We start from the raw sequence: 11,592 nt of genomic DNA on the forward strand, positions 1-11,592 counted from the left end.
CAGCCATTCTGACTGGCATGAAATGGTACCTCATAGTGGTTTTGATGTGCATTTCTCTGATAATGAGTGATGTTGAGCGTCTTTTCATGTGTTTGTTAGCCATCTGTATGTCTTCTTTAAAGAAATGTCTATTTAGTTCTTTGGCCCATTTTTTGATTGGGTCATTTATTTTTCTGGAGTTGAGCTGTAGGAGTTGCTTGTATATTTTTGAGATTAGTTGTTTGTCCGTTGCTTCATTTGCTATTATTTTCAATTGGAGAAGACTCTTGAGAGTCCCTTGGACTGCAAAGAGATCCAACCAGTTCATCCTAAAGGAGATCAGTCCTGAGTGTTCATTGGAAGGACTGATGCTGAAGCTGAAACTCCAGTACTTTGGCCACCTGATGCAAAGAGCTGACTCATTTGAAAAGACCCTGATGCTGGGAAATATTGAAGGCGGGAGAAGAAGGGGATGACAGAGGATGAGATGGTTGGATGGCATCACTGACTCAATGGACATGAGTTTGGGTAAACTCCAGGAATTGGTGATAGACAGGGAGGCCTGGCGTACTCAGGTCCATGGGGTCATAAAGAGTCGGACACGACTGAGCAACTGAACTGAACTGAATATTCCATTGTATATATATGTACCATGTCTCCTATATCCATTCCTCTGTTCATGGACATTTAGATTGCTTTCCTATCCTGGATATTGTAAATAGTGCTGCAATGAGCATTGGGGTATATATATCTTTTTGAATTATGGTTTTCTTTGGGTATATGCTGAAGAGTGGGGTTACTGGGTCATATTGAAGTTCTATTTTTAGTTTTTTGAGGAACCTCCATACTGTTCTCCATATAGAGCCACACAGTCTTTTTAAAATGGAGTTTATTGTGATGCCTATAGCTTTTATTAGCCTGGCCTAAACAGCTTTTATTCTTCAAGATTCCAAGACTTTCTGGTTTAGGGAATTTCAGCCTAAAATTCTATCTGATTTTTAAGGTAGACCTAAGTTTTCCCATGTAAATTTGGACTGACCTCAAAGAAGATCTGGCAAGAAGAGACCAAATGGGTCATGGCCAGTCCAGAAAATGGTTTACATTATGTCTATAGCTTATATCACTTCCACCCACATTCCATTGGCCAGAACTTGGTTACACGGTCCCTATCTAACTGCAAAGGAGGTTGAGAAGTGTAGTATTCCTTTATGTCTAGAGAAACAAAATGGTGTTGGTGAATCTCTAATAGATCTCAGCCACAGTGATTTTACTCCAGGTTAGAGATCATTTGCTTTTCCTCCGAATCACTCAGGAATCCACGTTTCCAAGCTTGGCCTTCTTTTACACACAACAAAGGTCCTAGTCAAGGCTATGGTTTTTCCAGTAGTCATGTATGAATGTGAGAGTTGGACTGTGAAGAAAGCTGAGCACCAAAGAATTGATGCTTTTGAACTGTGGTGTTGGAGAAGACTCTTGAGAGTCCCTTGGACTGCAAGGAGATCCAAGCAGTCCATTCTAAAGGAGATCAGTCCTGGGTGTTCTTTGGAAGGAATGATGCTAAAGCTGAAACTCCAGTACTTTGGCCACCTCATGCGAGGAGTTGACTCATTGGAAAAGACTCTGATGCTGGGAGGGATTGGGGGCAGGAGGAAGAGGGGACAACAGAGGATGAGATGGCTGGATGGCATCACTGACTCGATGGACGTGAGTTTGAGTGAACTCCAGGGGATGGTGATGGACAGGGAGGCCTGGCGTGCTGCGATTCATGGGGTCTCAAAGAGTCGGACATGACTAAGCGACTGAACTGAACTGAACTGAAGTGTCTTGACCTCTCTGGTCTGCATTATAGACTTGGTTGATTGTTAGCACTTAGGATAAAAATGAAAACGTCTTTCCAGTCCTTCCAAAGCATTTATAACTGGTCTGGATTTTGGTGAAACAGCTTTAATTAGCTTCTTCTGGCATAAATAAAGGGAAGAATGTCTCAGTATTTATGTGTGAAAACTGTGGCCCTTAAACTTCTGTATGTGTGTGTGTGTATGTGCTCAGTTGCTCAGTTGTGTCCAACTCTTTGTGACCTCACAGACTGTAGCCCACCAGAGTCCTCTGTCCGTGGGATTTTCCAGGCAAGAATACTGGAGTGGGTTGCCATTTCCTCCTATAGGGGATCTTCCCAACCCAGGGATTGAAACCATGTCTCTTGCATCTCCTGCACTGGTAGGTGGATTCTTTACCACTGAGCCATCTGGGAAGCCCTTAAACATGTTTAGGTTCATCCAAATGTCAAATCTAAATACACATACACACACTATACATATATATATATATATTTATGTATATATATATATAGTAAATTTCTAAGAAAGAAAACCTAAAGGTTCTGAACAGATGTGTTATCAATGGTGCTGCTATGTTAAGTTGCTTCAGTCATGTCCTACTCTTTGCAACCCTATGGACCATAGACCGCCAGGCTCCTCTGTCCAAGGGATTCTCCAGGCAAGAATACTGAGGTGGGTTGCCAGGCCCTCCTCCAAGGGATCTTCCCATTTTAATGGTAGTAATTATAATTCAAAGCAAGATAATAAAGGTGTGATGTTCAATATAGTATATTACTAAAGTGGAAAATATATGTTTATTGAAAGAAATTAGAATCAGTGCTATCCACAAACTAATTTGAGTGGACAATGGCTCTCTGGGTTATCAAACATTTATCTATTTACTTACTTTTAACAGGTGGTTATAATTTTTTATCCTTGATTCAAAGTGTAAGAATTCTTCACTGTGAAATTTAACATCATGTATCATTGGAGATGACTGTCCTTTTATTGTGTTCTTGGAGAGTTTGCAGTATATCGTGAAGCTAGAACACTGTGCCATAATTAATTTGGGGAGCTAGTCTACCACATGGACAGAAGCAATTCACTTGCACTTATGAAACTGATTGGTAGGGAGACTCTATTTTACTGCTGAGACCAAATAGATTTTTCATGATATTGTTATGCTAAGCTGAACATCACACCTTTTATGTTCTCTCCATTTGGCCTTGAATAAACATCAGTACAGTAATAATCTAAATGGTTTGCAAGTGGTCATGAGCAGTTGCCCATCTGCTTGGACAGTATTATACAAATCAATTACATGGACATAAAAGCCAAACAAATGTGAGTGAATCAGCAACAGAAATGAAATGGATGAACTCTTAAGTTTTGTTCATCACATATACCCCCTTTAGTAACCAAAGATGGGTAAATTACACTCATTAACCTTGAAAAAATTAGATGATTTGTGCATAATAGGTTTGAAACAATACCTCTCTGTTCCCAGTTGTGATGAGTATTTTGTCCAGCACAGGCATAGTTTAATTAAAGGTCTACAATGGAGATCGTTTTGATATGGATTGTTCCTTTCTAGATAGATTATGTCATAAAATTAGCATGTATTTGTTTTCACTCTCTAAAAATCCAATTTCTCAGTTATGCCAGATAAAAGTGAACATTGCCTATCCCAAGAGCAAAGTATGTATTTATTTAATTTAAAAAAATCGGTGTTGAACCAGTGGGTAGGGCCTTAGCTTGATAGAGGCCAAGAGAAACACTGTTTAAGCTTTCTAATGGGTATTTGTCAAGAGAGTCTTAAGCTAGTCATCACTGCCATGAAAAACCTATTAATAGGGAATTCCCTGGTGGTCTGGTGGTTAGGACTCCATGCTTTCAGTGCTGTGGGCCTGTGTTCAATCCCTGGTCAGGGAACTAAGATCCAACATATTGTGCAAAGCCAAAAAACAAACAAAAACGTAATGAAGAAACCTTGCATGTTGAGCTAAAACTAAGGCAAAATCTGAAACACTCAGTTTTTCTGAGGATATTCTTCTCCCATAATAGGAGGACTTATTGAGATTACTTTGGCAGCCGTGAGACTGTTGGGGAGATCATTACTGGGAAATCCTGATAGATGGGTTTTGGGTCCTGGTTCTGTTTCTTATAAGACACTTCAACATCATGAATACATGGTGGTTGTCCCCTCCCCTAACAGGGAAACCTTTGGTTTATAGGATCTGGGCTTAAAATCCAGTCACATCCTCTCAGAACTGCTTTGGAGAAAGCCACTGGCCATGAGTTCTCTGAACTGAGGAAAGCCTATGCATGAATTAACAAGTTTATATTGCAGAAAGGGAACATTGTATTGGTGTAGGAATGATTTGATTGCTTGGATTAAAAAGTGGGCTGTGTAAGTGGAGAGTTATACCATAGAGGATGGTTAATTTTATGTGTCAAATTGCCTGGGCTGTATTTCTGGGTGTGTCTGTGAGGATGTTTCTGGAAGAGATTACTGTGTGAATCATTGTACCGAGTAAAGAAATTTGCTTTCTCCATTACAGGTGGGCATCATTTGATCTGTTGAGGGCCTGAATAGAACAGAAAGGTGTAGGAAGGGCAAATTTGTTCTCTGTTGAACTATGGGACATCCATCTCCTGCCTTTGGACCTGGATCCTCATGGTTTTCAGTCCTTTGGGTTTGTACTGAAGATAAACCACCACTGAAGCTTTCCTAGGCCTCTGACTTGCAGATGGCAGATTATTGGACTTCATTCTCCTGAATCATGTGAGCCAATCTCTCTTAATATTAGAATGGTCCAAAAGTTCATTTGGGTTTTTCCATAAGATGTTTTCCACATCTTATAATGTTCATTTCCCAAATGAAATTTTTGGCTAACCCAATATCTATCTGCCTGTCTGCCTAGCTCTCTGTCTATGCTATTGACTCTGTTTCTCTGGAAAATACTAATATTTCTGATATAGACTAATATGTATACCTAAGACATCTCATCAGATGTTACCAGCCTGGACAAAAGATACCTTGAATCCCCTTTCTGTGCTGTAAAACTACCTAAAATGATCACAGAAAAACTACTTTCTTTCCATCCCTATTTTTGTCAATGTTTTCCATTTATCTCATGCTTTTTTTTTTTTGAGGACTAAGTCCATGCTAGGTGCTCTGCTAAAAACCTTGCATCTTTCATGTTCTTCATACCTCCCTTCCTCCCACAGCAGCTTCTGACCTGTGATGTGATATAAATCTAACATGTTCAAAGCCTTAAATTTTTAGCTTGTTCTGACAGTATGTCTTGGCTATCTTTCTAATTCCCATTTGCCATCTTTCAGTGCATTTTTTTTAACGAGCACCTGCACACATCTTGATTCCTTAATCACTCTGAGTTGTTGCTTACCATTGTTATGTTTTCAAAGCTCTTCATGAATCAGGATTAATCCAGAGGACTTAAGCTTGGCACTGGGGGAGTTAAAACACTTGAGAAGTAGTGTATGTTCTTAATTAATACAGAAAGAAGAATCACTTATAATTTACTAAAAAAAAAAAATCCAGTGCTGATCTAAATAACATTTTGGAGTAAATGCATATGGAGTGAACAGTCTTCTATGGTTCCTCATTCACTGATTCTTCCTGCTGGTGTGAGGGCTGTTCAAAATAGCACTTCACTTTTTGGTTTATTTATTAAGATCCTGCACTCAACTCTAAGAAATTAGCCTCCTAGAGATGAATCACTTTCTACACAGCAAAGAAGAAATCTGTTCCTGTAGCAAAGATGAGAACCCTGCATACATTCCCTAGGCAGACAATAAAGGATCAGATAGATTTATTGCATAGCCTATTCCCCGTGTGAAATAGGGCAGCTGGGTGTTTAAGTAATGTGCACTGTAGTGTCTGAAAGAGTGATCTCCTTACTACCCATTAGACATGGGGGACGCCTGAGACGGGAACATGATGGGTTTGGGGGTGAACTTTTAAACTCAAAACTCTTTAGTAATTGAGAAATGGAATGGATTGAAGAAAAGTGTCTCTCCCCATGCAGGATATTCTGAAAGCTAATGACATAACTGCAAAGGAAGAGACATTGAGAGACCCTAGTCAAGCCCTGTGCCAGATATGTTAAAATCACCCTGCTGCAAGTCACAGCCTTCACTTTAATTATCTGCAGAATGCTCTGGCAGTGGGAACACCTCTCTTCCCTTCTGTTCTCCTCCAGGGTACCGGCTGCGGCTTTACTGCATCGGAATGTTCAAAGACCTCCCTGCCCCCCACCCATTCCATTTCCAGGGAGCAAATGCTAGTCGGACTTGAAGTGTTTAAACAAAAATAAACTCCTCAGTAAGGGCTGCCTCAAGGACACAGGTGTACTGATTTATGGTTGGCTGGCCTGCTTAAGTGATGCTGTCTATAAGCCCCAAGAGGCCAGATAGGGGCAAAGAGAATTAGTAAGTTTGGCTTTGCCTTTCCACCCTCTCATTCCCTTTTTCATCTTTTTTCTTAGCTGCTTTATTAACTGAGTAGAAAGGCACAAAAACATCCACCCATATTTAGAAAAGCTCATGCATGGCTCATACTATGCCCCAGGAGAAGGGTGTGCCTGTGTGTGTATATATTCTATTTATGTGAGTGTGGGCTTAGTCACAGTCATGTCCACCTCTTTGCAACCCCATGGACTACAGCACACCAGGCTTCCCTGTCCTTCTCGATCTCCCAGAATCTGTTCAGACTCATGCCCTTTGAGTCGATGATGCCATCCAACCATCTCATCCTCTGTTACCCTCTTCTCCTCCTGCCCTCAATCTTTCCCAGCATCAGGGTCTTTTCCAATGAATCGGCTCTTCGCATCAGGTGGCCAAAGTATTGGAGCTTCAGCTTCAGTATCAGTCCTTCCAGTGGATATTCAGAGTTGATTTGCTTTAGGATTGACTGGTTTGATCTCCTTACAGTCCAAAGGACTCTCAAGAGTCTTCTGGAGCCTCATTGTTCGGAAACATCAATTCTTCAGTGCTCAGCCTACTTTATGGTCCAACTTCCACATTTGTACATGACTACTGGAAAAACCATAGCTTTGACTATATGGACCTTTGTCAGCAAAGTGATATCTCTGCTTTTTAATACACTGTCTAGGTTTGACATAGCTTTTCTTCAAGGAGCAATCATCTTTTAATTTCATGGCTGCAGTCACCATCCGCAGTGATTTTGGAGTCCAAAAAGAATAAAGTTTCTCACTGTTTCTATTGTTTCCCCATCTATTTGCCATTAAGTGATGGGACCGAATGCCATGATCTTAGTTTTCTGAATGTTGAGTTTTAAGCCAGCTCTTGCACTCTTTCACTCTCCTCTTTCACTTTCATCAAGAGACTCTTGAGTTCCTCTTCACTTTCTGCCATTAGAGTGGTGTCATTTGCAAATCTGAAGTTATTGATATTTGTCCTGGCAATCTTGATTCCTGCTTGAGCTTCATCCAGCCCGGCATTTTACATGATGTACTCTGCATATAAGTTAAATAAGCAGGATGACAATATACAGCCTTGATGTACTCCTTTCCCAACTTTGAACCAATTCATTGTTCCATGTCCAAGTAACTGTTGCTACTTGGCCTGCATACAGGCTTCTCAGGAGGCAGGTAAGGTGGTCTCGTATTCCCATATGTTTAAGAATTTTCCAAAGTTTGTTGTGAGCCACACAGTCAAAGGCTTTTAGCATAGTCAATGAAGCAGAAGTAGATGTTTTTCTGGAATTCTCTAGCTTTTTCTATGATCCAACAGATGTTGACAGTTTGATCTCTGGTTCCCCTGCCTTTTCTAAATCCAGCCTGTACATCTGGAAGTACATGTTGAAGCCTAGCTTGAAGGATTTTGAGCATTACCTTGCTAGCATGTGAAATAAGTACAATTGTGCAGTATGAATATATGTATAATCACTTCATTCACCTAAGCGGTTTTTAACCTGTTCAGATATAGTCAGTGGAAAACTTAAGTAAACATTAGTTTCGGGCCTGACTCCTAATACCTACTTTTCATAATACTTCAACAATTCTTTGAGAAACATTGAGCAGTGACTATGGTCACAAAACTCTTTGGTCTCTTAACATATGCAGCCCCATCCTCTTAACCTGAATAGATTCACCTGCTTCCTGGTGAGCTGGATTACCCTTGCTGCTGCTGCTGCTGCTGCTGCGTCGATTCAGTCGTGTCTTAGCGACCCCATGGACTGCAGCCTACCAAGCTCCTCCGCCCATGGGATTTTCCAGGCAAGAGTACTGGAGTGGGGTGCCATTGCCTTCTCTGGGATTACCCTTAGGCCAGCCTTTTCCCCTCTTACCTTCCCTGTCGAATCTCAACAAATCTGTGTTTCATTGCCTAGAGGCTTGGTAGCTGACTGGCCAGTTCATGAGGTGAGTGAGTCATGAAGCAACCACACATATTAATGTAAGATCTCTACCAGGTAGTAAGTAGGGAGGCTGGTTCAAGAAGTAGCCATTTCCTGTGCTCCTGGAATTTCAGTATGTGGGTCACCGTCAGCTGCGCCCCAGACCTGGATTAGCCTGTGTCTTTGAAAGGGCATGAAGTGATTTTTCAGAATGACTGGCTCTCTGGCCAAAGAGAGTCTGTATTCTAGAATTTTTGTCACAAACCTAGATGAAAGCTCCTTTTGGAGACAGAAGACCCTCTGTTCCCTGTAGCAAGTAATGTTACCCTGCTGGGCAGCCAATACACTCAAATAGCTGACTTTCAGAGGATCTGAATGCTCATCAAACCTCCTTGACCAGTGACAAATACCAGGTTATGTGAGAGAGGTTGTGTTAAATGACTTAATAAGTGGATTTCTTCTCTGTAGCATTTATTTTTAATAGTAGTACCTCAGCAAGAAGAACATCTGAATTCTGTAGTTCAATAGAAACTATATTTATGGCTGTACTTGTCATATTCCAAAAAAAATTCAAAATTGATGCTCTCCACTCTTCATTTGAGATGAAAATTTGCCTTTCTTTGCTCTTATCAAAAGGATAATTCCTCATAATTTTTTCCAATTAAATTTTTGCCTTTACTCTAGCTGAACATCTTCCCCCTTTTATTCTGTTGTTATTCAAGGTTACATCAGCCTTTCCTCAACCCATCTTCTGCCTAACTTAGCTGTACTGTGAATGTATTTGCAGCTTTTTGTAAAGAAAAGAACGTGGGCTTAGAGACAGAGTGAGGGCAGGTTAGGCAATTCTGCCCCATACAAAGGGCAAGACTCACCTTTCTTAGTCTCAGATCCATTATCTGCAAATAAAGGTAATAACCCAAGACTTTCTTAGCCTGTTTTAAGGATTAAATGAGATAATGCATGAGACCTCATCCTTTGTCTGATTTGAGTAGATCCTCCCTATTGTTAGTTCACATCAGCTCTTTCTTTCTTTTTCTCCATTTTAGACTTGACTCTTCTCCATTCGTTGAAATTCATAGAATTGAATATAATTGCAGATGTTTGCTATTTATACAACTTTAAATCAACTACATTTGAATAGACTGTGGTATTTAAAACAGATCTACTGTGGTTTCTTCCAAACATCCCTTTTCTGAAATTTTTTCTTGGAAGCCTAGAGGTTTAAGGTTAAGACCCTGTTTATAATAATAACTTCTTAGTTAAGTGTAATGTAGTTAATAACTATAGTAATCTACTTTCCCACTGTAGACAGAAGCCAGAGTAATTTTTCTTTTTCTTTTTTTTAACTTTTATTTTATTTTTAAACTTTACAATATTGTATTAGTTTTGCCAAATATCGAAATGAATCTGCCACAGGTATACCCGCGTTCCCCATCCTGAACCCTCCTCCCTCCTCCCTCCCCTACCCTCCCTCTGGGTCGTCCCAGTGCACCAGCCCCAAGCATCCAGTACCGTGCATTGAACCTGGACTGGCGACTCGTTTCATACATGATATTATACATGTTTCAATGCTATTCTCCCAAATCTCCCCACCCTCTCCCTCTCCCACAGAGTCCATAAGACTGATCTATACATTGGTGTCTCTTTTGCTGTCTCGTATATAGGGTTATTGTTACCATCTTTCTAAATTCCATATATATGTGTTAGTATACTGTATTGGTGTTTTTCTTTCTGGCTTACTTCACTCTGTATAATAGGCTCCAGTTTTATCCATCTCATTAGAACTGATTCAAATGTATTCTTTTTAATGGCTGAGTAATACTCCATTGTGTATATGTACCACTGCTTTCTTATCCATTCATCTGCTGATGGGCATCTAGGTTGCTTCCATGTCCTGGCTATTATAAACAGTGCTGCGATGAACATTGGGGTACATGTGTCTCTTTCCCTTCTGGTTTCCTTGGTGTGTATGCCCAGCAGTGGGATTGCTGGATCATAAGGCAGTTCTATTTCCAGTTTTTTAAGGAATCTCCACACTGTTCTCCATAGTGGCTGTACTAGTTTGCATTCCCACCAACAGTGTAAGAGAGTTCCCTTTTCTCCACACCCTCTCCAGCATTTATTGCTTGTAGACTTTTGGATCACAGCCATTCTGACTGGCGTGAAATGGTACCTCATAGTGGTTTTGATTTGCATTTCTCTGATAATGAGTGATGTTGAGCATCTTTTCATGTGTTTGTTAGCCATCTGTATGTCTTCTTTGGAGAAATGTCTATTTAGTTCTTTGGCCCATTTTTTGATTGGGTCATTTATTTTTCTGGAGTTGAGCTGTAGGAGTTGCTTGTATATTTTTGAGATTAGTTGTTTGTCCGTTGCTTCATTTGCTATTATTTTCTCCCATTCTGAAGGCTGCCTTTTCACCTTGCTAATAGTTTCCTTTGTTGTGCAGAAGCTTTTAAGTTTAATTAGGTCCCATTTGTTTATTTTTGCTTTTATTTCCAATATTCTGGGAGGTGGGTCATAGAGGATCCTGCTGTAATGTATGTCGGAGAGTGTTTTACCTATGTTCTCCTCTAGGAGTTTTATAGTTTCTGGTCTTACGTTTAGATCTTTAATCCATTTTGAGTTTATTTTTGTGTAAGGTGTTAGAAAGTGTTCTAGTTTCATTCTTTTACAAGTGGTTGACCAGATTTCCCAGCACCACTTGTTAAAGAGATTGTCTTTAATCCATTGTATATTCTTGCCTCCTTTGTCAAAGATAAGGTGTCCATATGTGCGTGGGTTTATCTCTGGGCTTTCTATTTTGTTCCATTGATCAATATTTCTGTCTTTGTGCCAGTACCATACTGTCTTGATGACTGTGGCTTTGTAGTAGAGCCTGAAGTCAGGTAGGTTGATTCCTCCAGTTCCATTCTTCTTTCTCAAGATAGCTTTGGCTATTCGAGGTTTTTTGTATTTCCATACAAATTGTGAAATTATTTGTTCTAGCTCTGTGAAGAATACTGTTGGTAGCTTGATAGGGATTGCATTGAATCTATAAATTGCTTTGGGTAGTATACTCATTTTCACTATATTGATTCTTCCAATCCATGAACATGGTATATTTCTCCATCTATTAGCGTCCTCTTTGATTTCTTTCACCAGTGTTTTATAGTTTTCTATATATAGGTCTTTAGTTTCTTTAGGGAGATAAATTCCTAAGTATTTTATTCTTTCCGTTGCAATGGTGAATGGAATTGTTTCCTTAATTTCTCTTTCAGTTTTCTCATTATTAGTGTATAGGAATGCAAGAGATTTCTGTGTGTTGATTTTATATCCTGCAACTTTACTATAATCATTGATTAGTTCTAGTAATTTTCTGGTGGAGTCTTTAGGGTTTTCTATGTAAAGGATCATGTCATCTGCAAACAGTGA

Source organism: Bison bison, unplaced genomic scaffold (assembly GCF_000754665.1).
Source record: "Bison bison bison isolate TAMUID 2011002044 unplaced genomic scaffold, Bison_UMD1.0 scf7180017864041, whole genome shotgun sequence".
Taxonomy (NCBI): Eukaryota; Metazoa; Chordata; class Mammalia; order Artiodactyla; family Bovidae; genus Bison; species Bison bison.